At 36.6% G+C, this 27,520-nt stretch overlaps 1 protein-coding gene across 1 annotated transcript in view; it reads left to right on the plus strand.

The window, feature by feature from the left end:
- Nucleotides 1–27,520, plus strand: part of LOC127869587 (uncharacterized) — a 215,214-nt gene that overhangs the window by 36,679 nt on the left and 151,015 nt on the right. Inside the window, exons 8-11 of the mRNA XM_052412242.1 lie at nt 795–2,686; nt 4,573–5,870; nt 6,367–6,455; nt 7,145–7,289. The gene's annotated coding sequence lies outside the window, so the exon portion shown is untranslated. The remainder of the gene's footprint in view (nt 1–794; nt 2,687–4,572; nt 5,871–6,366; nt 6,456–7,144; nt 7,290–27,520) is intronic.

Genomic DNA, 27,520 nt, shown 5'->3' on the forward strand with positions numbered 1-27,520 from the left:
TTTAAACAGATTTTAACCATCAAAGATCTGTAAAGGCATGGTAATATAATATGTGTGTGTGTTTTTTTTCAACATTGGTGAGACATTAATATTATTATTAAATATTAATATTGTTGCCTCCCATTTATTGAAACCTATATTAACAATAAAACATATCTAATGGCATTCTAAAAGTAATGTGATTAATAGAATAAGTACAATTAAAAAATATTAAATTTTTAACCAGATGGTTTTCCTTCTTTGTTTTATGCAGCAAAAAATTGTCTAATAGATAAATAAGCTGTGATGTTCAAAAATTAGGCCTAATGCATGTGCTTAAATTGTTGTCGCAGATTAGCCTGTGCAGTCCACACAGGCTAATCATGGACAACACTTTCCTCTTAAAGGTATTTTTCATTGAACAAATAATCCTCTTTATGAAAATCCAGTCTAGTCAAAAAGTACCCTCCCTTATTAGCTTATGTGAATTTCACATGCTAATCTGGGACGACACTTTCTAACATCAGTTATACGCATATTGGCTTATGAAAATACATTTCTGGAAATGAAGTAAAGATTAAAGATATAAATTTACAGATAAGTAAAGCATTAGCCAACACTTTTCTTGTTTTAATACAAAATGACTTAATTGTTTTTACGTTCATGCTATTAAGGACAAGGAACCAATAAAATGCCAGATTAGAAATTCATGTTGTTGAAAACCTTCACAACCTGTCAAGAGGCATAGTTTGTTATAGATTGTAATATAATTTGTTACAAGTTCCTATCACCCACTGTGTTGTTGTTGTTTTCAGCAGAGCACCAGCATTGATATCAAGTTGACCCAGCAACCGCACAAGTCCCGCCTGCAAGAGACCCAGTCCAGAACCACCTTTCCCCGCCCCTGACTTCTAACTCCTCCCCCTTGACCTCCTAACTCAAAAAGTCAGCAGCGTTGAACAACTCCGTTCTGCAGGAAATTCTGAGCATAATTCTGTTCTGAACAAACGCAATGCCCACGTCAAGTTGTCCACACATAAGCCTGGGTAGTTTTGTTAAGCTAGAGTTCCGCGTGGGCCTGAAAGGGACGAGTGTTACAGACACGAAAAGTTAAAGAAAAAAATAGCAGTAGTTATGGTTATGCTAACAGTCGGTTGTTGCTGTTGGACATCACAACAAATATCATGAAGAATAAAAAGTTCAATAACTTGTTCCAATCTTTATGGGACAAACAGAAATTGAACAGGAGAAAATCAAGGAACAATAAAAGCATAAGCTTTCCTATGGGATACTTCGACTGCTGTTGATAGTTTGGACAACAGTAGGGTTACGGACTGCCCCAGATTGTCCTCTCAGCGGCCAAAATATCATAATAGAACGGACTTTTGGCAATGTTACTAACAAAGAAAGGCAATAATGACTTGGTTGTGAATACCCAGAGCACGATACATCCATGCTGACAAAGAAAGGCGGTAAATGACTTGGTTGTGAATACGCAGAGCGCGATACATTCATGCTGACACATAAAGGCAGTAATGACTTGGCTGTGAACACAGAACACAATACACCCATGCTGACACAGAATGGCATTAATGACTTGGCTGTGAAAACAGAGCACAATACATTCATGCTGAAACAGAAAGGCAGTCATGACTATGCTGTGAACACCCAGAGAACGATATATTGATGCTGACGCAGAAAAGCAGTAATGATTATGCTGTGAACACCCAGAGCAAGATATATCCATGCTGACACAGAAAGGCATTAATGACTATGCAGTGAACACCCAGAGCAAGATATATCCATGCTGACACAGAAAGGCAGTAATGACTATGCTGTGAACAACCAGACCACAAAACATCCATGCTGACACAGAAAGGCAGTAATGACTCGGTTGTGAACACCCAGAGCAAGATATATCCATGCTGACACAGAAAGGCAGTAATGATTGGCTGTGAACACAGAACACGATACACCCATGCTGACACAGAAAGGCAGTGATGACTTGGCTGTGAACACAGAACACGATACACCCATGCTGACACAGAAAGGCAGTAATGACTTGGCTGTGAACACAGAACACAATACATCCATGCTGACACAGAAAGGCAGTAATGTCTTGGCTGTGAACACAGACCACAATACATCCATGCTGACACAGAAAGGCAGTTATGACTTGGTTGTGAACACAGAGCACAATACATCCTTGTTGACACAGAAAGGTAGTTATGACTTGGTTGTGAACACAGAGCACAATACATCCTTGTTGACACAGAAAGGTAGTTATGACTTTGCTGTGAACTCAGAGCACGATACATCCATGCTGACACAGAAAAGCAGTTATGACTTGGATGTAAATACCCAGAGCACAATACATCCATGCTGAAACAGAAAGGCAGTAAAGACTTTGTTGTAAACACTAAGAGATCCATATATCCATGGGGTGTGCCACAGACGCAAATTACGCCCACTATTGTGAACAAGGTGCTTAAAGTGAACATGTTTGGTTTTGTTATGAGCACTTAGCACTCCGAGCCCAAAAGGCCTCGCATTGAATTGATGCAAGAAAGGGCTTTGAAAAATAACAGCAGTTTTGTTGTGTGGTCCAGTACGCCCTTTGACTTGCAACCTGAATAAAGCAGAACTCAAACTCGGCTCTTAGCAATATCAGCAAGATCAGCATGTCATCTTAGCTTCTTGAGCACAGGTGAGACCTTACAGTGTTAATTATTTTGTTGAAATTGGGGCCGAATTCTTATCTCAAAAAGTCTATATCAATGATTACTGGCTTAAGTTCTCAATTCATGGTTTCCCCGAAAGAAAAAGAATGTTTTGATAGGTTGCAACATTGAGTTAATCAGAACTCAAATTCAGCCCTTGGCAATATCAGCGAGGCCAGCATATCAGCTCAGCTTCTTGAGCTTCAGGTGAGATCATACAGTGTTATTCATTTTGTCGAAATCTTGGCTAAAATTGAGTCCCAGTCGTAATCTTAAACAGTTTATTTTTTCCATAATTACTCAATTTATCTTGATAGCACTTATTCTCAATTTTTAAATTATGTTTAGCAAAAACTACAACCATTTTCCCAATTTAATTCAAAACACTATGATTTTTTGCGAATTGTCCCAATCCAAAAATGGTTAAAATAAACTCTGCACAGAGCTAGCCCCTAGTTATAGCACATTTTAAAGGTTTTTATCAGAATAATGGCTTAAATATACCCCCCACAAACGTAGTTTAGGGGGGTATATAGGAGTGAACTTGTCTGTCGGTCAGTCTGTTGGTTCGTATTATTAATTAATAATTAAGTGTCCGCTCTCTAATTCAAGTAGTTTTCATCCTATCTTCACCAAACTTGGTCAGAAGTTGTATCTACATGATGTCTAGGCCAAGTTCAAACATGGGCCTTGCCGGGTCAAAAACTAGGTCACAGGGTCACTTAGTGAGTTTTTAAACATTCGGCATGGTGTCCTCTCTCTTATTCAAGTAGTTTTCATCCGATCTTCACCAAACTTGGTCAGAAGTTTTATCTAGATGATGTCTAGGTCAAGTTTAAATATGGGTCATGCCGGGTCAAAAACAATGTCACGGGGTATCTAAGTGCGTTTTAAACCTCACCATGTTGTCCGCTCTCTAATTCAAGTAGTTTTCATCCAATCCTCACCAAACTTGGTCACAAGTTTTATATAAATGATCTACTAGGACAAGTTTGAACATGGGCCATTCCGGGCATAAAACTAGGTCACCGGATCACTTTTTGTATTTTTTAACATTCAGCATGGTGTCCGCTCTCTAATTCAAGTAGTTTACATCCGATCTTCACCAAATTTGGTCAAAAGTTTTATTGAGATGATCTTCAGGCCAAGTTAGAACATGGGCCTTTCTGGGTCAAAAACTAGGTCAAGGGGTCACTTAGTGCGTTTTAAAAATTAAGCATGGTGTCTGCTGTTTTTTGTGAAGACGACATGCAAAATATTATGTTTCAATGCGGTATGTGGGGGTATTCGTCACGTCTGTGACAAAGCTCTAGTTTGCTTATTTCACTAAGTTTAATTAGTATTTTGAACACACATGTATTGTTTCATATTAAATACCATACAGTTGTATTGTCTCACATTTAAAGTTGTTAAGTCTCAGGTATAAGTCATAAACTGTCACATTTAAAGGTGTGCAGACTCACACTTAAATCAGTAGATTGTAACATTTAAAGTTGTGTTGTCTCACATTTTAAGTTGCTGACTATCACATTTAAAATTATGTAGTCTAACATTTAAAGTTATAGTGACCAGTTAAAGGTGTATAGTCTCACATTATAAATTGATCAAGTAATGCCTGTTTTTGATATACAAAAAAAATAATTACACCTTGCTTCAAACCCAAAAATACCAATTTCAAGTTGGTGCGCGTAAAACAGTGATACTACGTTATTTAGAGTTCTAAATGGTCAAAAAATTAATTGAAATATTCTAAATATCAATTATAAGCACAATGTTTGGCATTTTAAATAAAACTGTAAAGTAAGGTGTTGCAAGGCTTATTTGTGTGTCACTAAACAATCCAGTTTTAGTTTACTTTCCATTTCCTTTTCAGTGACCTTAACTAGCAAACATGACAAACGTCATTGAATTGAAAGTTGGTGACAACCCCCTTCTTGCACAAACACTACAACTCGCTTAAGAAATTCAGCATGAAGACGTCTTGCGTCAGACTACCATACCTCCTATCAATATCTCCTCCCATGTTGGCTACATCAACACTTTCAACAGCAGAGCCTTGGTGAGTTTGACTTCCGTCTCAGCATCGATGTCGCTTAGCAACAATTGGATGATGGGCGTCGACAAATTAGGCCGGACAAGTCCCTCGAACTGAAATGATCTGATCCAACAGGTAGAGCAGGCGTTGCGTGACACGTCCGTTAATGTGACTGACCTCCATATGTTGTTCTCGAATAATGGGAACCTTAGGCCTGGAAAGCAGTATGTTGTTGATGCGATTCAACAACAGTTGTTGTTGGCAATTCTCGGGTTTGGGGTGGCGATTTCGGCGTCAGGACTCGCTCCATCTCTGTCTATGGCCAAGTCGCAGCAACAACAGCAGCAGCAACAAGAACAATAAGTAGTATCTTAGCGGTGTTCTGGGATATGGGGTTTCATGTATGTGCTTAAATTGTCATCCCAGATTAGCCTGTGCAGACTGCACCTACATTAAGTCCTATTAAATTGTCATCCCATATTAGCCTGTGCAGACTGCACATACATTAAGACCTATTAAAGTGTCATCTCAGATTAGCCTGTGCAGACTGCACATACATTAAGACCTATTAAAATGTCATCCCAGATTAGCCTGTGCAGACTGCACATACATTAAGCCCTATTTTCCCAGAATGAGGCTCATATAGTTGACTTAACATCAGTATTTTTTCTGCCTGATTGAGAAAAAGGTTCAAGCATCAAATAGTAAGTATGTGTTTTTAAAATTAATCAACTTGGTAAATAAATAGCAAATAGCAATTGATCTAATATCAGGTTTAATCATAGAAGTTCAAGGCATAGTTTTGTCTACGTTTCGGCCGAAATTCAGCCCTTGAACCAAGCCTTTATCCTTGCATACAAAATCCGCTGTAATAGACTTGTTAAATTTTATTTAATTTTAGCAAAACAATTATTTAAATGACTTCAGCACATTATACAATTATTCCCTTCAATATTTATTTAAGTTCCTATATTTTGTTTTAAGAGCCGGTTCCTACAGGATCCCATGCAGTCATAGATCGGTACCCAGCTGAACAACAGGCTGTCTGGTAAGCTGGGCCCAGATAGGCGCAGCCAGTCTTATGCTGGGGCTCCAAACTTTCCTGCCAAGTGGGCTGATTTTACCTCTTCTACAAGGTACATTGGTCCTGTAATTTACCCTGTATAATGTGCAGCGTGTTACTACTCAAAATTTTATTTCAATAGTGTGTGCGTGTTATACATCGGTAATACTCTATTCTTGCTGGTAACTTAAACTTAATTCATTACGTAATTGTAAATATTCAAAATCGCTGCCATTTTGTATTGCCTTGAAACTTGAAAGGGTGCAGGGGGGAGGTCGTAGAGGTTGTAGAATTCTCTCCGTCCTTCCATTCTTCCTTATGCCCGTCCAACCCTTTTGGAGTTACACGTAACTTAATGCAGATTGGTTAGATATGGATGAAAAATGATTGTATCAAGTGTACAGTATATATTAGGCTGTGTGTGTGTTTGAAGTGTTTATTGTATACCTCATTTGTATCAAGAGCCTTCAAACATAATGTATTTCTTATATTATTTAATCAAACAACATTGATTGACCTCCAATATAACTGATGCTATTTCAGAATGAATTAATTATTTTGGTTTACAGGGACATATGTCAGTGATGCGCAAAGAGCTGGTTTTCTGTTCACAGAGAAATATCCTAACAACTCCAACTCAGCCACTACATCTTAATAGGTAAGTCCCCTAACCATAGCAAAACGTACACTGTGGCACCAGATCACTGGGATGTAAGTCGTCTGTTTACATTCTGCACAGTATGCAACCACAGCAGATTTGCTTATTTCCCTCACGGGAACCCAATAGAACAAGAATGGGATTAATTGTTTGATATGCACAGTTCTGTGGTCTGAGCAGAATTCTACCTTGGGACCTTTCGATTCCTAGACCAGCATCCCACCACTTGACTAAGGTCCCACATTAATACAGTATTACGCAAAGACATGATATCTGAGCTATTTTCATGTATTTTTAAGTATTGCCAATGCAAAGTGATGAAATATTAGGATATTTATTACACTCGAGGATTAAGAGAAAGTCCCTTTCCCCCATTGCTATGCACCTGGTGAACATATTTGTTTCTCTATAACCACCTGTAAAATAAAGTTTAATAATATACTGAAATTAACTCAACACATATTCTCTGTTGATATAAAATGATTGCATTGCATGTCTATATTATTTTCAGAAGCTTTCCATCTCTGAAACTTTATAAGTGCCACAAAATTTGTTCTGTTCAAATCTGTTTATGTTGGCTAAGCAATATGAAAGCTTATGGTTGCAAAGACAATTTCTGTAATGCAAAAAATGCTTGACATATTTGCCCAATTATCTGTCAAGTTTGACACACAATCTACTTTTTCCAGACAACCTGAATATCAAGGCGTAAAGTTTCTTCTGGATGCAGTTACAGTCACAGCTTTCAAGCCAGCAGCTGTCGATGTATTGAGATTCTCTCCTCTCCATGTTACCTGACCTGCTGCCTGTGAACATTCTGCACATAGAACCTTTGTGAGTTTGTGAGACATGTGTAGGCTTTTTGTAAATACCTACTTTCAGAGACAGTTTAAGGAAACACTGGCCCGTCTAAACGTTTGTCCGCCTGTCAGGTTGTGTGGCATATATGACCTCAAACATATTTCTTATTTTGTTATGCAACTCTCCAAACATGTTAATCAGCATGTGGACGTGTACTGTTGCGTATTGTATATCAGCTTCCTTATTCATTAGTGGAATTCGAGATAAAAAACTTTTTTTTCATTATATGTTCATATTATTTTGCCGTAAATATTTAATAATTAAGGAATATACCTCGGACCACCTATCTATAAATTCAAATCAAAGAAGCTATAGCACCATATATCAGTTTTGTTCTTTTTCATTGCTTTCCTAAGTAAAAAAATCAGAATAATGAACTGAAATTAACATTAACATACCTGTCTTTATTTCAGATCCCAATCGATGTCATTAAACCGGCCAATCAAAAAGACAGCCTGGTACAGCACTTGTCATTAGATTGACGCCATGCATGCCTTTGAAGATCATTTATACATACAATTTAAGCATGATAGTCAATAAGTGCCTGCATTGGCTTCTTAAAAGACTCGCAGTCCTGAGCATTTACAATGGAATTCTTCATCTTGAAATATTGGGAAGGCAGGAAAACGCCTGTCACTGTTAAGACAAAAATGAGGGAATGACAAAGAACAATAAGACCAGCCAGGTCCTGTGATCAGCCTAGTCCTGTGGCCAGACACGTCTTGTGGCCAGCCAAGTCCTGTGATCAGCCAAGTCCTATGATCAGCCAAGTTTTAGGATCAGCTTAGTTCTGTGGCCAGCCAAGTCATGCGACACGCCAAGTGTTTTTACCAGCCATGTCCTATGACCAGCAACTTTGTCTCGTGTGTACAGTCCAATTGTATGGGAAGAAAAATCTTTATTTCATATTGTATGGTTATAATGATACTGACAGTATCTTGATGATTAAGTATTTTGTTATATATTGGTAAATAGACCAATATGATAAGGGGAAACTTAGTAATAGCAGTAATGTAAAGTATTATTTCAAGAGCAAAATAATGCAAGTACTACTATTTTGTCTGTATTCAGAAACTGACTCTATATAGCTTTATCCTGATTATCGTAAACAGACAGACAAAATGATTTTACAATTGTTGTTTTTTAAACATTAATTTTAAGCCTTCACAAAGTTGTTTAAATAATGCTGATACCTTAGACAATATTTAACTAATTTATTGTATAAACAAGACATGCTTATTTTTAGTTTTTACCTATAAAATAGCAATATGTGCTAGGTAAAATAATTGATCAGAACGGTTCATAATTGTGATGCTTCTATTTTGATATGTCTGTCATTCTGTCCGTGTACATTTATCATCAGTTTGCTCTTTTTAGGCAGTATTTTATCAAGAATTTCATGTAGTGATGTAATAGTAAAATATCAAATAATAATTTGATTTATTCAAACTATATTAACCTTCTGTTAATTATCAATTTATTTATTGACAACAGATACTTTGTTTAATATAAACAATAGTTAAGCGCGTTATAAAAATTGTGTGAATGTACATGCATAATATTGCTATAATTAATGCACACATTAATGGAAAAACTATTTAAATAAAGTAAAATTTAGAAGTGCATCTTAATTGTATTGGAGTTTGTTTAATTATTAAAAAAGTATGCTTTCATTGTTGAAAATATGATAGTAATTCCTCCACAAGTAATTTTGTTCCAAAGTGAGTATTTTCATGAATAATGATCCTAGATATGGTTGTAGATTGTTCTTGTTGTATCATATACTGACACATACATGCCATACGTCCCGATCTCGGCGGGACAGTCCCGCTTTTGGGCCCTTTGTCCCGCCGTCCCGCCATGAGACGATTTGTCCCGACATTCGTAAAAAACGATGTAAGGTGTATAGGTTCCCAATAAAATTCGCTATTCAAGCTCTGTTTCGTTAACACTTAACACCGCTAATCCCTTTATTGCCCTCCAATTAACAATCCGATTCTACTTACCGTGTGTACCAGTGTTGTTTATGACACCTTATCAGCGATTTATCGGCTAATTATTGATTTCATCAGGCATTCACACCATGGTGGTCTTCAAGATAGTGGTCGCTTATTGCTATCGATAGTTTTATTATAATGAAATAAATGTTGAAAATGTGTTTATTTTGTATTTGTTTGAAACGGTTTACAAAACAATTGTTTTGTAAAATTAACGCTACGTCATAAATGAGTCTTTTACATTCAATGTTTAGTTTCAATATAGCGGGATATTCCGAATGTGCAATATACCAAAATCGGCTAGTTAGGCTCTAGGAGAAGTGCCCCCCCGGAGAACTGCCCCCCCAAAGATTTTTCACTGGGCGGAGAACTGCCCCCTCACTGTTTTTGTATAGGGCGGAGAACTGCCCCCCTGCTGATTAATAAGGGGCGGAGAACTGCCCCCCTGTCAGAATTGATGACCCGGAGAAGTGCCCCCTAATTAAAGAAATTGCGGTGATATATAAAGCGAGTATTATAATGACAATAACGCCAGTAACTTTCTTGCTATTATGTATGGAAATTGAGTGAAATTTCAAAAGTAATATAAAGTTGTACAAGTAATAAAAGTTATAAAACGGCATAAAATACCTACCTCGGCATGGACGTCGTCACGTCGCCAACTTTATAATCACGTGATTTTCGTCAATGTGAACAAAGAAAAACAAATAACTTTTTGCTAATAAAAAGTTTTCGCGGCTGAATTATTTGATATTTTCCACGTAATAAAAACAAACAATTAGCATGCAATTTAATCCATCCTTATGCCAGCTGAAAACAATAATTTATTTGTTTGTTTTCGCCAATTACGGATTTGGACGGTTCAATATAATAAACCCGTATGCGGCTTTATTCAAAGCTAACAAGTTCTTAACAATTAAGGTCGGTCCGGTCTACCAATTAAAAGATTAAAAGATCGCGGTATTTATTGTTAACGGTAACAAGTTCTCTGCCTGCCTTATTAGCTGCTAATTAAAGCAACTGTTACCGATTTTGTTTGTTTGGCATGTCGACATGATCTGCTCAAAATGCAAACTGCGGACGACTCGACGGTCTGGCGATGCTACCGACGGATAAGGTGCTAGAAGACATGAATTAACTAAACAACATAAATAAATTGCTTATAAATTCAACTTCACTTTTTTCTTCAAGTCAGCTAAATTATTGCCTTTGCCTTGCCTATTAATTTACTTTTTTATATGTCAATTAACTTTTTTTCCATGGGTCAATACTATCTTTATAATGTAAATTAATTCCGATGTAACTTTTCCTCCATAAGTACCGAGTTGCACGTCTATATTTAGTTGCAACACATTGCCAGTATTAACACGCACGCGTTTCCTGTGTGGATCTCGACTATGTTTCGCGCTCTTATTAAAACACGACTTTTACAAGGAATTCATGTATAGTGAGTGGTGCAGATGCGTACCAAGGGCCTTAAACAGTATTATCACATGCCTCTGGACAATTTGTGTTATTCAGTTCGATAAATGGTAATATACTTGTACTGAAATTAAATTGTTACCGGATAAAATGTGTACGGCGATAACGTAAAATTACCCGTAAGTATTGTTTTCACTACGTAACTAATAACTAATATGACACCGGGGGGCAGTTCTCCGCCCCTACAGATTTGATGGGGGGGGCAGATATCCGCCTACTAAATTCTGACAGAGGGGCAGTTCTCCGCCCCTACCGATTTGATGGGGGGGGGGCACCTCTCCGCCACCTTTAAAATAAGGGGGCAGTTCTCCGGGGGGCAGTTCTCCGGGGGGGCACTTCTCCGGATACCACCAAAATCGCAACAAACAGTCCAATAAGTGATACCCATCCTGTCTAGTGTAATTGTAATAAAAACAACGAGGTGCTATGCATGACAGTTTGACCCTACTCCAATTAAGCTAAAAACAACGAGGTGCTATGCGTGACAGTTTGACCCTACTCCAATTAAGCCGCGACAATTGACAAGTAACAAACTGCGCATGGACACATGCTTAAAAAAACATCGCAACAAACAGCAAAAGAGTTACCCATCTTGTCTTGTGTTATTGTAATAAAAACAACGTGTTGTTATTCATGACAGTTTGACACTACCCCAATACAGCGCCTGACAATTTACAATTCAGTTTAATCTGTGTATATAGGAAGAAAACAAAATACGGAAATGTGTACGGCCGCGCATTTCGTGTGTAACTGATGTAACTGTTCGGTAGATAGTGTACTGTAACCCGTACTTTCAGTCAACTGGATAGCCTCCCCTGCGTTAATGTTTGCCATTGAATTTAATATAATGAGTATTGTTGTCGTAATGTTCTAGATTTTGTACTCTTAAACAGATGAATATTATCTTCGTTGTTTGCTATTATCTTATTTAATAAAACTGTTATTGTTATGTTTAAGACTTCATGCTTCATATCAGATGTTTTATGTCTTGAATAAAAGTATCAAGAGTTTTTGTTAGTACTATACTGACTATAGTAAACGTGGAATGATAGATCGTTTTAGGTGTCCTGCTTTTTGGTCAAATGTCCCGACAATTTTTTATGGAATGTCCCGCTTTGGACCTAAAAAATTATGGCATGTATGACTGACATGCTCATCATTTGTGTTGACATTTGCATTCTAGCATTAAAGTTCATTATGCTTTAAATATTTGTATGTACACATTTGTGACCAGCTTTTCTAATGTAATAAGTGAATAACGTAACACAGATTTATGTGTCTCTGTCTCTGTAAGTTTATTTTGTCATTTGTAAATAGATCAACTGCAAAGCTAATGTTTTTGTTTGTACATTATTTATAAAATGTTGCCATTTCAAACAGATACATTCACTGTTTGAATTCACTTGTACAAATTTGTTTCATATTAAACATCATTTACATATCAGGCAATAGAGAAAAAGAATTGCTTTGGATAAAAGAGCACATTAACCTGTAAAGTAAATTAAGACATCAGATTATTAACATAATAATATACTTTAAGCATTAGAAACAGCGTGTTTTATGTCAAGCTTTTCAGTTAACATAATTAAACAACAACTATCTGGAAATTTGGAAAACAGTGAAGAACGATTCAAGGGAGAGCAACTGTGATATACTAAATAAAAGTCGTCTCCCCTGTTAGAGTATAATTGTACCTCTCAACGTAACAAGAACATTGAATCTTTTTTTTTAATTATTCCACACTAAACTATATACTATATTCATTCAATAATCACTAAAGAAATATGGTTTGCATAATTGTTTATTTCTATGCGTTATACCATATTCACCAGTATGACATCAATTAAAATACATCATATTTTAATTGCCAAAATTGGCCATAAAGTGCTAAAAGTTTGGTATTCTGACTATTATAAGTGCATGTTCTCATACAATATCACATTGTATATTTTAACACTGAGGCAATATGTGTTAATATATTAATTTTTATTTATTGACTTGTTGCTTGTCAAGGTGTCTAATTTTGAACTATAGCTGTTAACTGATTGTGACTATTTTCCAGTTTTGAATGATTGCTTTTAGTTGATTGTTTACAAGTGTGTTAAAGCTGTTTTCATGTTGACCGCTCCACATTAAATGTCGTCGACGCGCATTCACTGCGGCAAGGTTCCGTAAAACTCCCAACAAATCTGATGTCTTATGATTGGATTCCATACACACGTGGTTGTTTATACTCAGCTAGCTTTGCATTAAACATGTCTGCTTTGTTGTTGAACAATTATACACAGCTTTTTATTGGACAAAATTGTGTAGTATTTCAAATTTTTGCTTTCGATTTTTTATTTCCAACAAAAATATATTTTGTTTATTTGTATGTATATTTAGCTATAATAAATTTGTTTTTATAATATATAAACAACCTATTTATAAGCAATAAACTATATTGGTAAAAGTAGATTTAAGGTTTAAAATCATGTCTTAATTTGTTTGATTATCCCAAATTAACATTTTGCAAAAGCAAAACTTGTTGAATAAAGAAAAGTTAATGCAACGTACCACCAGGTCTTTTAACCATTGATTGTTTATCACTAATGATCAGGACTTTATCAGGGATAAATAATTGCCTATGCACGGTTATAATGTTTGTGTTTTTGAATTGAATAATTTCTGTAGTTTCGTGAACATTAATTGCTTGTTTTTTTAAAGACATAGCACATGTCATATAATATAGTATCGTTGTAGTTTTGGTATGTTTAGGGATATAATCATGTTAAATGTATGTGATTTGCTGATCCATTTCTTGTTGTTTCACTCCATTTAATGTATATAGCCATGCATAGAGCAGGAATATTGTTGTACTGTGAAAAAAAAAATGTTGTTATAGCAAATAAAAAATGTATGTTAATTGTTTCCTCACTTCAATATAAATGTCCCTTTTGGCGATGGCATATTGTGATTTGGTCTGTCTCTCCGTTTTTTTGTTTGTCCCCCGTCATACTTTGGTCAGACTTGGATACCTTTCAGAACCTTAATAACTATTCTGACAGATCTTCACTTGGGAATTGTTCTTCATGCAGATATTATGTAAGTCGCTCTAAAGACTTGTTATGTTGTTCCCACGATTAATAAGGTAGTAGAAACGAGGTAACTTTGTCATGAGAATGAAAAAGCTTACCCGTGGGAATGAGAAAGTAAGAATGAAATTCTTGATCATGGGAACAAGTCACTAATTCATGGGAATGACAAACTTAAAAACGTACACGTTAATCTGTGCACACGTACATTTCACGCCATGATTGGTATTTTCAGTAGACGAAGCCCACTCCTATTGAGAGTAGGTTAAGTATGTCAGGCAGAACGTTTTATAAAATATGTGATTTTTTTTATGTACTTGATTCAATGTGGCACTTAAGAATTATTTAAGACAAATGTTGACCACTATCTGACATCAGGCTAAATGAATGGGAGAAACATGTGTTCGTTCTGAAAATTTGTTTTCGTTCTTAAAGCTAACATCTAGTACACATTTATATGAAATTTTATTTTTCGTATCAAACATATTTACATGTCATATCTTCCAAGTCAGGGGATTATAGTGATTTGGTCTTGTCTGTCATTCTGTTGAAATGTAAAGTATAATTGCTGAAGTGATGCTGAAATGGCACACATATGTATTCAACAGAATACAAACTTATATCAAACATGTATTTATTATGTTGTTTTAATGAGTTAAATTATATTTTAGTCCAAGGTCGTTAAATGGTTAAACAATACGAATCACTGTATTTACGTTGGTCAAAAAGAGATGTACATTATACACCATAAGAATTTCTTAATCTCTAAACAATCGAAAACAATGTTTTGTGAAAAGAATGCTGACCATTTGATAGCAAAATATTGGAAAATCGCGTGACCAGTAACTGTAAGTATATGGCTACAAAGTACAAACCGGCATAAATGTTTCGTAACAGGCTAGAGCGAACATGAGAGACGTAGTCGCATCTGTTTTAAAATAATTTGCTAGAAAAAGTTAGTGAGGCGTGATCGATGACATGAAGACCTTCTGAGCACGACTACAAACGTACTCTTAAATGCGTATTCACATGTGAACAATATTACTGTTGTTGTTGCACTACTTCTTATCTAACAAGCAACCAAAATATTATTACAAAATTACACTAAAGAACACTAAAATGCATGCATTTGTATATTACCATACTTTTTTTTTCACTTGAAAGACGCATAATTGTCGCATGAAATGTGTGATATCATTGTCAAACCACACATTAGTGTCAGTAGATGAAATTATACTACGGGAGCGCACATCATGTGTCCTCACATGCCTTATTATGAGTATATTTCTTCACTATCAAAATATAAATCGTATGTTAATATTTGATTTAAACGCAGTTTTCTTTGACACATTTAAACCACACTTGAATAGCCGCGTCATGCAAAAATGGGTCTTATGCGTTTCGTTCAGGGTATCTTAAACCCAACATGTGCGTTTTTCGCAGTCTGGTCAGAGGCGATGCTATTGGCTATAAATTCACTCATTGGGCTATATATAGGATTGGCGCATACGAAATAAAGATCTATTTTTGCATCACGAGGGTCATTAAAAATCTCATTGCGAATTGTAAATGGCACATTTAAGCACAATGCTTTTCGATACAAAATTGAATTCAAAATAGCAAACTTAATAAATAATGGCGGCCTATCCAGGCGTTCAGGAACAATGTCCACACGTGCTGACCAAGTACGGCAAATATTGTGGTTGGATAATTAAACGATTTTTCTCTTATCGTGACACTACTATTTCGGTAATGTATGCTTTCTCATCTTGAAAGCAAAACTGTGTTTATCGATAGTCAATTATATATTCACCGGACGATTTAGTGAACGAGTACTGACACTGAAATTCTTGGAGATAGATGTTAACGCGTAACTGGGCCACAATTTGTGTCGTTTGAACATACAAAAGTCCGGAATTCCTTACACTGAACAGGGATACATCCTTTGCGCTGAGCACAGACATAGTAATGTAGCAAAAGTTCAGGGGTTTTATCTCGAATCAGCCTATGAAATATTCGAAAATATATATGCGTGTCTGCTGGCGTTATATAAAAGTCATTTAATGTGAAAAGCTGGGTAAACAGCTGTGCCGAAAAAGCGCATTAGTGCTCTATACCTATGTTTAGGTCAGAGTTGTTGACACCGTGTGAACTGCTAGGGTACGAGTAATGCATAAACAACAAAGTACGGGCAAAAAGGGCTGTCTTTATGACTCCCTAATTCGTGAGTAAAAAGTATTGCTCGCATATTTATTTTCATCAATTATCTTATTGTATGTTTTGAATGTGTATATTGTGTCAAAAATTAAAAGTTGTGTGCAGGGAATTTTCATCATGAAATCATATTCTTAGTGAGATAGGTATTCGATATTCCCAAAGATTATTAGTCCCAAAGATGTTTTGATAGAACAAGTTAAATTTGCCTTAAATTTACCTACGATTTATACGAACACGTATATGTTTGTAGGAGCCAGGCTGTGTATTAGTGCCGTCCCAATAGTTCCCCCACGACTTGGAAGAGCATTTATTTGGTTGATGCACATAGATCATTTACATTACATTCATCCATGCTATGCATCATTTATTGTTATAATTGTTATAATGTATTGTGGATTAGACTTAAATAAACTGATAAACTGTTAAACAGTTTACATAAAACACAATCGAAGTTTGCATGATGTTGAGATAAAGCGATACGAGTTATTTGTAGATAGAAAACCAACGGTAAATTGAACGCGAAGTGGCCCTGAATTGATTATAGTTGTTTTTCTTTATACTTGCAGCAATGTTACCATTACTTTGGAGTAGAACACAAATCGTTGAAATGATTCAACGTGTACAATTGACTGCTTGCACGTATCACATATTTGTATTCACTTGTGCCGCGTTCGGTGAAACGGGGCTAAGGCATGTCCGAACAGCCTAATAATTAGGGACGACACTTTCCGCTTTTATGGAATGTTTAGTTTGAGGAAAGTCTCCTTTAAAGAAGAATCCAACTTAGGCGGAAAGTGCCGTTTATGTTTACCCTATGCGGACTGCTTACGCTAATCTGGGACGACCCTTTACGTCTTGTATAAAACCTTATGTTTACCATAAGCGAACTGCTTACGCTAATCTGGGACGACATTTTACGTACATGTATAAAACCTGTTTACCATATGCGAACTGCTTACGCTAATCTGGGAGGACACTTTACGTACACGTGTAAACCCTTCTGTTTACCATATGCAAACTGTTAACGCTAATCTGGGAAGACACTTTACGTACGCGTATAAAACCTTATGTTTATCATATGCGAACTGCTTACGCTTATCTGGGACGACACTTTACGTACATGTGTAAAACCTTCTGTTTACCATATGCGGACTGCTTAAGCTAATCTGGGACGACACTTTACGTACATGTAAAAAATCTTCTGTTTACCCTCTGCGGGCTCTTTACGTACATGTGTAACACCTTTTGCTTACCCTTTGCGGACTGCTTACGCTAATCTGGTACGACATTTTACGTCCATATATACAACCTGCTGTTTACCATTTGCAGGCTGCTAACGCTAATCTGGAACGACACTTAACGTACATGTATAAAACCTTCTGTTTACCAAAGTCGGACTGCTAACGCTAATCTGGACGACACTTAACGTACATGTATATAATCCAGTTTTCCCAGAACGAGGCTCAATCGGATCCTAAACGTCTACACCGCCATTGATACGGGACGCGACTCTGCAAATAAAAAACTATCACAACGTAATGGTCAGCAGCTAAATTCCGCGCAAATACAATCAGTTGGAAATGACAAATGAATCCCTGTGGAATCCATTTGGACAATATAAATCGGATCCCCGGGAATATCACTGAAGTCTCTGTTCCGTTTAGACCCTGACGAATACCGCTAAGTCCTGATAGTCAAAACCTCAGTCGCACTCTAGGCTAATGTTTCAGGCTTTAATTTTAAAACCGATTGCTTCTCTGATAAGAATATGGATTGTCAAAATTATTTATACGCCATGTTAAAATCATATCATTTATAGCGTACTTTACGTCATAATTTACCCCGCTGTTTTGTGGCAATAGCGCACGAGTTATGCTGTTGCTGCATTGTTTTTATTGAGCTCTGTGAAAACTGTGATTAATGAATGTTCATAAAATGCCATCCCATTTAAGCGTGGCTAATCAGGGACGACACTTTCCGTCTAAACTGGATTATTGCTAAGAAGAGACTTCATTTAAACGAAAATTACAATAAAAGCGGAAAGTGTCTTCTCTGATTAGCGTGTGCGGACTGCACATGCTAATATTGGACGACAATGTATGCACATACATTAAGCCCCATTTCCAAGAGTGCGGCTGCTGTTTGTTAGTTATGAGCGTGAGCTCACACTAATGTAGAGACGCAGTTTTGCAAGCCAGTTTGATTTTAACTACGCTAGGAACGATGACTGCAAGTCAGTCTGTTGTTTGCTAAGCTATGAGCGATAACCTCTGCCTGTCTTCACTACTTGCAGTAAAATTATGCAGACGACGAATGCTAGAGGCGTCTGCTATACTACTGCAGTGTGTATTTAATCAATAGTGTTGTACAGCTTGTAAGACGACATTGACCAGTCTAGTGTTTATCATTGAAATCTGTACATATTGGCTTCGTTCATGGAAAATGGGGCATAATGCATGTCAAAATAATAATATTAGCCTGTGCACACTGATTAGCCTGTGCAATGCGCACAAGCTAATCAAGGACGACTCTTTCTGATGTTATGTTTTTCGTTTAAATACAGTCTCTGGTACTGGAATGAAAATTAATGCATATGCATTAAGTCATGTTTTCCCAAAATGATGCTTTAATTATCTTTTTATTAATGATTAGAAAAAAACACATCTCGACCTGTGCTTTAAGACACACTCTTTATAAATGTGAATAGGTTGTGTTCATTTCAAACTTGCGATATAAAAAGCTATAACATAATTTTGAAAACTGAGTTGCGTCTAAGATTATACAACAGCGAACAACTTCAGTGCCTTCATCGCTTTGATTTAAAATAATGTACTCGGCTTCTCTGCTGGCGTTATTGCGACGAAAGGAAACTGATTGTCTTTCACTCGGAATGCGAATCTTAACCGGCAAATACATTCCCGCTTCTTGTGGTGTTCCGAAATGAATAGTGAAACGCTGGATTATTCAAATATCTGTCAATGACAAATGTTTTATCAAAATTAACAGGTAACTAACCAGTTGTGATATTACTGAAACGTTTATCTTGTTTATTAATATCCATGACATTTATTGATAGCGCAAGCATATATCAGAACTTTTCTTTGAGGCATTTTTATTTTCGGAAATGTATACATGCTTAAGATGAAAAACATTATTACTAGAACGCTAGAAAATGAATTTGATACTTTACAATGTTTCATAATATATTACATATTTACTATTTGTTAACAATTGTTTAACGTAATGAGAAGGCTTGTTTGATTCATTTCTAAAAAGTTAAAGCTCCTTTAAAATGTTATGTGTCCGTTATTTTAACGCTTTGAAGAGTTATGTACATGACTTGTAACTGAATTTGTTATTCGTCAGTGTTTGTAATAATTTAAATCTGATGATTTTAAATATTAGCATTTTCCCATGTGTCAATCTCATAAACTCAAACGGTAATGTTAATCCGAATGTCAAATCATAATTGTTACTTTGCGATTCAATGTGTTAATGTTGCTTTAAGTAATATTAATGAGCCGTTCACAAATGTTCTAAAGCTTAAAACTCAGTGCAACATTTCTGGTAGATGAGAGAATGTAAATCGTCCAGCTGCTGTAGAATTGAATGCCATAACGCACACCTGCATTATATAATATTGCATACTATATGTTATTATTCAAAGTTTCTTGATAGTCATATTTGTTCATCTAGATTCCCTGTACCGGTCATATATCTTGTGAATGCAGAATGCCGGATTGCTTATTAATTTTGAAACCTGAAATGGAATATATCAAAGTAATAAAGTAATAAAATATGTTGTATGGCTTTAAATCTATGAGACGTAAGTTCTCAATATAATGCAACATCCATTAGATATATATGAGAAATGAAACTCCAGTATCATAGTGAGTATATAGTTGTGCGATATTCATTTATTTAATGCAAATGACATATTCATATGATCCTCACTATTGCCAAAAGGGGATTACAGGCTAATCAGGGACGACACTCTCCTTTTCTATGGAATTGTTCGATATAAAGGAAGTCTCTTCTAAACCAAAATCAAGACTCAGTGGTAAGTTCCGTCCTACTGTGTGGGCGGCTAATATGGACATCACTTTACACACGTGCATTAAGCCCCGTTATTACAAACGGGTTGCTTATTTACAAGTAGAGGAAATGCATACAATACATTAAACATAAACGAATGAATACAGCGGATGTGACTGCTTTTGAAAAATCACTACATACATTTGTGGTTTAAAACGATTGAGGAATTCACCCCATACTTTGCCCAGAATTATCACAAAACGCAAACGCGTAAACAAAAATCAACCTGATTATATATCAATTAGTTTTATTCCGCATGAAATGTTATACGTTCGGTCTGGACATGTCTCAGTAGATTAACTTGGAACTTAAAATATGCTATGCCCATGAAGTGTAGAAATGCAAAACACACACATCTTTATTGATATGGCTGGAAAGTGAGCGTCATTTAAAAAAATTAAACAAACGAAATAAAGGGTATAAACGGCGGAAAAAACATTTCTCGGCATGGACGGTGCCATTTTGATTATAACGTGATATAACGCATCCACTTCACATTTCATGACAGTCAAGTAAATTGAAAACGACAATCATACATTAACTGTGCAATGATTCATTTATATTAAATTAATGTATTAATTATATTCATGTCCTTTAAATAAATAAAAAACATCAAAAGCGTCGACTAAAGTTTAAAATAATGTGTGCTTTTGTTGAAGATTTTCCTGATAAATTAATCATTAAACGCCTGCACAAATTGAGTTGTTAAGTAATTAAAAAAATACGTATAATATATGAATACACTGTGAATGATACATTTTGCAATGTAAGTCGCTTATTTATTGTATAATAAACAGGCTGCCTTCGAATAAAAAATAATCGGTAGTCCTCAGCGTCGACTCTTTGTTCACTTCCGATGACTGGATGCAGACAATTCGGGTCACCAAAACATACGATAAAGTATTGTAGCGCTAAATCACCAAAAAAAGCTGTCTTATAAATACAGCTAAAAGGGCTTTATAACTAAGCGCTTAACTAAATGGTTATTATTTAACTTTCATTCATAAGAGTCATTATGTAAATGCCTTTTGATAAAACTACATCCGTACACGCGTTACTACTATCACTCATATCTATATTGTTTAAAGAGACTGGATACATAGGCGAACCCTACCCGGCGAACGACATCGCGATACTGCGACTGGAATATCCGGCCTTCCTCTCCAACTACAACTGCCCGGTGTGCCTTTTCATCGCCGCTACTTCCGGTTAGCGGCGTTGCGCATGTGACGTCAGTGTCGACCGTTTATGATGCTTACGTTGATGCCGAATGTTACGTTACTTGGCACAGAGCGACCGAAGACATCCTTGATAGTGAGATCGTAAAATGGTTTCATTTAAGGATGGCGTAACGTAATTATCGTTGAGGAAAAACCATACATTTTAAACAACAGCGTTATTATCGCCAAAATAGAACTCTTTATGATGCTTATTATCATTATAATCATCAACAGCACTATGAATACCATGATTATAATAATCATCGTCATCATCATCATCATCATCATCATCATCATCATCATCATAATCATCATCATCATCATCAGCAGCAGCAGCAGCAGCAGCAGCAGCAGCAGAAGCATCATCATCATCATCATCATCATCATCATCATCATCATCATCATCTTCATCATTTTCATCATCCTCATCCTCATCATCATCATCATCATCATCATCATCACCACCTTCATCATAACGTTCTCAGTTTGAAACGGATACACTTGTTTGAAATATGCGCGTTATTTTCTTCTGCGAAACGGCTTGATAACTGTTCACGTTTGGATGATTCACAATACATGTATTATGCCATTTGGAATGAACTAATTTAAGTCATTCAAACTAAACAGCTGAAACCATAAAAAATGTATATATAAAGAGGCGACAGGTCATGTAAACTTATCATATTTACAGTTCCATTAAAGTAACACTTACTTGTATGATTATGATGAATGTATGTGAGCCTCGCCCTGTGAAAACGAGGATTAATGTATTTGCGTACCCTATCCGCACAGGCTAATCAGGGAAGACACTTTTAACTTTAATGGAATTTATTTTTTAAATAATTCTCTATTCTCTCTATGCGGACTGCACGGGCTAATCTGGGACGACACTTTTCATTTATCCCTGTTTTCCCTGAGCGAGGCTCATTTTTATTAAGGCAAATCCATCAATCTACATTAATGTACATTTAGGGGTGTTAAGAAAATGTTCGCATGTGACATAAGAGGCGCGCCGGTGGTGTTAACCATTCCATCTTGTTAAACATTATTCTATAACTTCATTCTAAAATAATTTTCCAATTTTCTCGAAACCGTGTTAAAATTGTGCGAGATATTAAAATAACACAAATCTTTTTCAGACCCGTTTTCGTCCATGGCGCCTGCGTGGCAACTTCAAATGAAACGCGTGCATCTCGTGCTAACCAAAATCTGCCGAACCACGTGGCTTCAAGAGAACGGCTACTACAACTTCCGCAGTGAAGTCGTCTGCATCGCCAGTGAGGGACCGGAAGCGCCCACGTGCTTCGAAAGTACGACTGAGAACTGGGGCTAGTGGTATATCAATCCCTTAAGGCTTTTCCGTGTAAGGTCTGTAAGTGAAACTGCGGCCAGAAATAGCTTCAAATGTAAAAGGGGCTAGTGATTATTTGACGCATAATGCGAAGCTTTTTCGTGTAAGCTTCGCAGGTGAAAATTTGGGAAAGTATTTGCTTCATGATTGAGACTGCCGATCTTGTATATTACAATTTGTTTAACATGGTTGTAACAACGTTCGATATCTTGGCGCGTTTTAAATGCGGTTGTTAGGTGTGGAGGGGGGATATTCGTCATTATTAGTGAGGCTGCTCATTTCCAACTTACAATTTCTAAAACATGAATGTAAAACCGTTCTACAGTGTAACGACATCCTGGTGTGATGACACACTCTCGTAAAGAATCAGATGAGAATGGACCACATTTTAAGTTTATCAACATGCGGACCAATGAAAACAGGCTATTTAATAATTATCAGAATTTGAACGCAAATGTCACCAAACATTGCAAAATACGATTGTGATTTCGACATAGTAGCTCGGTTGTAGGCTATGAGTTTGTTATTTTTACGGAATAAATATTGTTGTTGTTTCTATTTTTGTTGTTTTAATGAATACATGCTAAACCAAACTGTCTGACCTATACGGGATGATTCTGGCGGTCCGTTGTTGTGTCGGCTGGGGACTGGAAGTTGGGAGCTACAGAAATAATCCGTTTCGGGTCCGGAGACTGCCTGCACGATGTTGTCCCTTGCGTCAGTGCTTCCGTGCACGCTTATTACGGCTGGATAGCCGACGCCACCGGTGAGCTTAACATTATCGCCTAACTAGTTTATTAGCCGTCATTTAACGAATGAAAAGCAACGTGATTTAGATACGCGGACTATAATGACATTTTTGCCATTAGCTAAGGATGTTTGTTGATTGTTTTACTTTTCAGATGTGGTTTAAAACGTGTCAACTGATGCAACATACACTGAAAAATTACATTTTAACATAAGGAATCCTGGACCCTTTTCCTATTAACCAGCATGTTTAAATATTCGAATGAATGTTCCATGTATAAGTATAACGAAGGAAAGAATATTTACTTGGTACAAGTATGCTTCATGTTCTTGCTTCATATTAAACAAATGAAACCGAGCTTGGATATAATATACTTCATACTTGTATTAAATTAGTCTATAACGTCCGACCCGCTTATCAGGGATGACACTTTCCCCTAATACATGGTCTTCGTTTAAAAAAGACTTCCTTCGGACAAAAAGAACATTAAAAACGGAAAGTGTTGCTTCTGACGACACTTTACGAACATGCATTATATCCCGTGTTCCCAGACCACTTTACGAACATGCATTTTACCCCGTGTTCCCAAACCACTATACGAACATGCATCAAATCCCCCTTGTTTCCAGAACACTTAACGAACATGAATTAAACCCCGTGTTACCAGAACACTTTACGAATATGCATTAAATCCTGTGTTCCCAGAGCGAGGCTTACTTGTTACAGAATCAGCATTATCAATAATAGTCGTGATTTCATTTAGATATCAGCATCATCAATAATAGTCGTGATTTCATTTAGATATCAGCATTATCAATAATAGTCGTGATTACGTTTAGATATCAGCATCATCAATAATAGTCGTGATTTCATTTAGATATCAGCATCATCAATACTAGTCGTGATTTCATTTAGATATCGGGAAAAAACAAAAAACAATTCGTTACAGTATTTTATTAACTAGATGGACACTCAACGTTCATGACTTAAAAGAGTAAACATTGGAGTTCAATATGATATACGACACACATGAGAATAATAAACATGACTTCATATAAAATACACATTAAAAATGAATGTAAGCGACATTAAAAGTACTTTTGTATATGAAATGTGCATTAAAAGGGGAATTTAAATATACACATTTTAATCGGCTGTTTGTTTTTTCTACACTTATGTTAAATGAAATGTTTCTAAATCGTGCAGAGCGTTAAAGCAAATTTAATAAAAATCAAATCGATACGGATATATTTAAACGACAGTTTCACAAACTGAAACTGATCAAATGAGCGTCGCTTTAGTAAAACGGGGTTTAATGCGTGTGTGAACAGTGTCGTCCCAAATTAGCCTGCACAGTTCTCCCGTGCTAATTAGGGGCTACAATTTCGCCTTAACTGGATTTTCGCTACGAAGAGACTTCCTTTAACCAAACGATATCATAAAAGCGGACAGTAGCCACCCTGATTCGTGCAATTTTCACAGGCTAATCTAGGACGATATTTGTCTAGCATGCATTAAGCACCGTTTTCCCAGAGCGAGGCTCTGATGTGTACGATCTTACCTCAGAAGGACAGCATTTTTAAACTTCAATTCAATTTAGCACGACTTTAGGAATATCCTCAGAACACTCGTACATTTCACCAACGAGCAAATACTTTAGAATCATTGATATACGGCGGTATGAAACTCGTGGATGAAAAACTTACAAATGTGTGTACTCGTAAATTCATTGAACTGTGTCCCCCCCCCCCTTCAAAAAAACAATAAAACCTAACAAGAACTAATTGTTTGTTGTGGTCTTCACTTTGAGAATCGGTTAACTCACGAAATTAATGAAAATTCATGACACAGAATAATCACGATGTCACAAGAGTAATCACGATGTAGAACGAGAAATCACGATTTCACACGAGTAATCACGATGTCGCGTAAGTAATCACGGTGTCACACGAGTAATCATGATTTCACACGAGTAATCACGATGTCACGGAATAATGACGATTGTACTGAACCTATGCATCCTGCGTATGTGTAGTAAGATAAATACTAAGGAACTCATTTAATAATAGTTCAAACAACAAATCATAATGAACATTCTACATTAAATAGTAAGTGATCACAAATCATATACAGTATTCTTCTTGAAATATCCCCAAACAAACTAACGCACGCGAAGAACAATGTTTAAAGTGTTGTTAAACGAGCTTATGATAAAAACACAACAGACCGCGCTAGCAGGCGCCTACATCTATAAATTGTGTCATGTCCGGTGCAACGGCCGCTTAACGCTGCCAAACTTTGCACATCATCTGCATCCTCTTCGCACGTGTAGGAGTCGTAGATCGGCACGCAGTTCCCGTAACTGTCACTTAGAAGGAAATTTCCGCCGCCGGAAAGCCCAATGCAGCACAGCGGTGCATTTGAGCAGTATTTTGTATCGCGCGCGGAGCAGGAGTCTCGTTAGATCTGCCCAAGCTTGCAGCAGTTTTTGTTATGGAAGTCGCGCTCAGCAACAGCCGGTTCCGATGTTTGGCCTTGTGCTTGTGACCGTTCTTTTTCCATGCCGACTCGTTCTGAATTCAGTTCCGCGTTCGCCCGATTTCCATTGCGCTCTTGTCTATTTTTCACGACGTCTCGGAGGTTGATCAACTTCTCGAGGGTTTCCACGAGACGTTTATTGGTGTCGCCACTGGCAATTATGTTCTCAATTATTCGACTCACTGCATTGATAGCAATCGTATCCGGTCCACTGCCACCGCCGGAAATGGCGCCGGAGAAGGCTCTAGTCATACCGTCGGCATAAAGGGAACCTCCGTCTCGCAGCGAACTGGAAAACAAATTTCCAGGTTCCTTTGCTGATTCTTGTGTTTTTTGAGTGAAATTGAAAAACGTGTTTGAATATGCGTATGTATATATTAGTAAAAAAATATTCATTTTAGCTCGATTGCATAGAAAGCATAAAGCTTAATTGACACGCTCTCAAGTCCGCTTCCTGGGACTAGAACCAACATTTGGTGTCTATAGGGGAAATCTAAAGAAGGATCCCACAGTAGGGCTCGAACTCGTGACCTATTGATCACGAACACATTATTCACTTCGCCACTGCGACCTGTATGCAAATATTTTTGTTTCGTGTTATAGCGTACATATATGTCTCATTCACCGCGAATCCAAAACATCGCCTAAATGATATTTAATAAATTGCTACGGCAAAATCGCACATTTTACTTTTATTCAATGTTGATAATTAAAGACACGATTGACAATGAATATACTATTCCTTGTCAGTGACTTCAGGAAAGATTTCACGCTTTCTTCGGAGTCTTTATTCGCAGACACGTGATCTTAAATGGAATCAATAATTAAGCCTCGTTGTGTGACAACTATTCTTAAAGCATGTGCGAAATGTCTCATGCAAGATCAGCCTGTGAAGTCCGCACAGTCTCATCAGACACGACACATAACATCATGACTGGATTTTCATTTAGGAGAGACTTCCTTTAAACGAAAAATACGTAGAAACGTCGTCCCTGATTAACCTGCGCGGACAACACACGCTTATTTTGGGCGACCCCCTTACGAAAATGCATTAAGCCCCGTTTTCCAAGAACGCAGCTCAATTTCATTACACGCATAGAAGATATCAGGCAAATTCTGTTGACTTCAAAACTCTATACCATCTAATAAAATCATCGCATGTAATAATGCATTTTTATTTTTATTTGTTTAATCTTAAATGTCATTTAGAGTAACAAGTTGCTTTTGAGTTTCAGAACAAAAGTGTTAGTTGTTTATTATGTGTTTAAAGTTCTTTAACATGTTATTGAGCTATTCGAATGATGTCATACAGATTTGACAATAACTTTGGCAAACTGCAAAATGATTTTTATTAATAAAAAAAATGGTAAAACTTTTCATGGATAAAAAAACAACTATAAACTAACAAGTACACTACGCTTCAATGCAAATCTATCAATTAAATTATCAGTCTGTTAGAAGGTCCCTATGTACAGGCAAAAC

This window comes from Dreissena polymorpha, chromosome 2 (assembly GCF_020536995.1).
Source record: "Dreissena polymorpha isolate Duluth1 chromosome 2, UMN_Dpol_1.0, whole genome shotgun sequence".
Lineage (NCBI taxonomy): Eukaryota > Metazoa > Mollusca > Bivalvia > Myida > Dreissenidae > Dreissena > Dreissena polymorpha.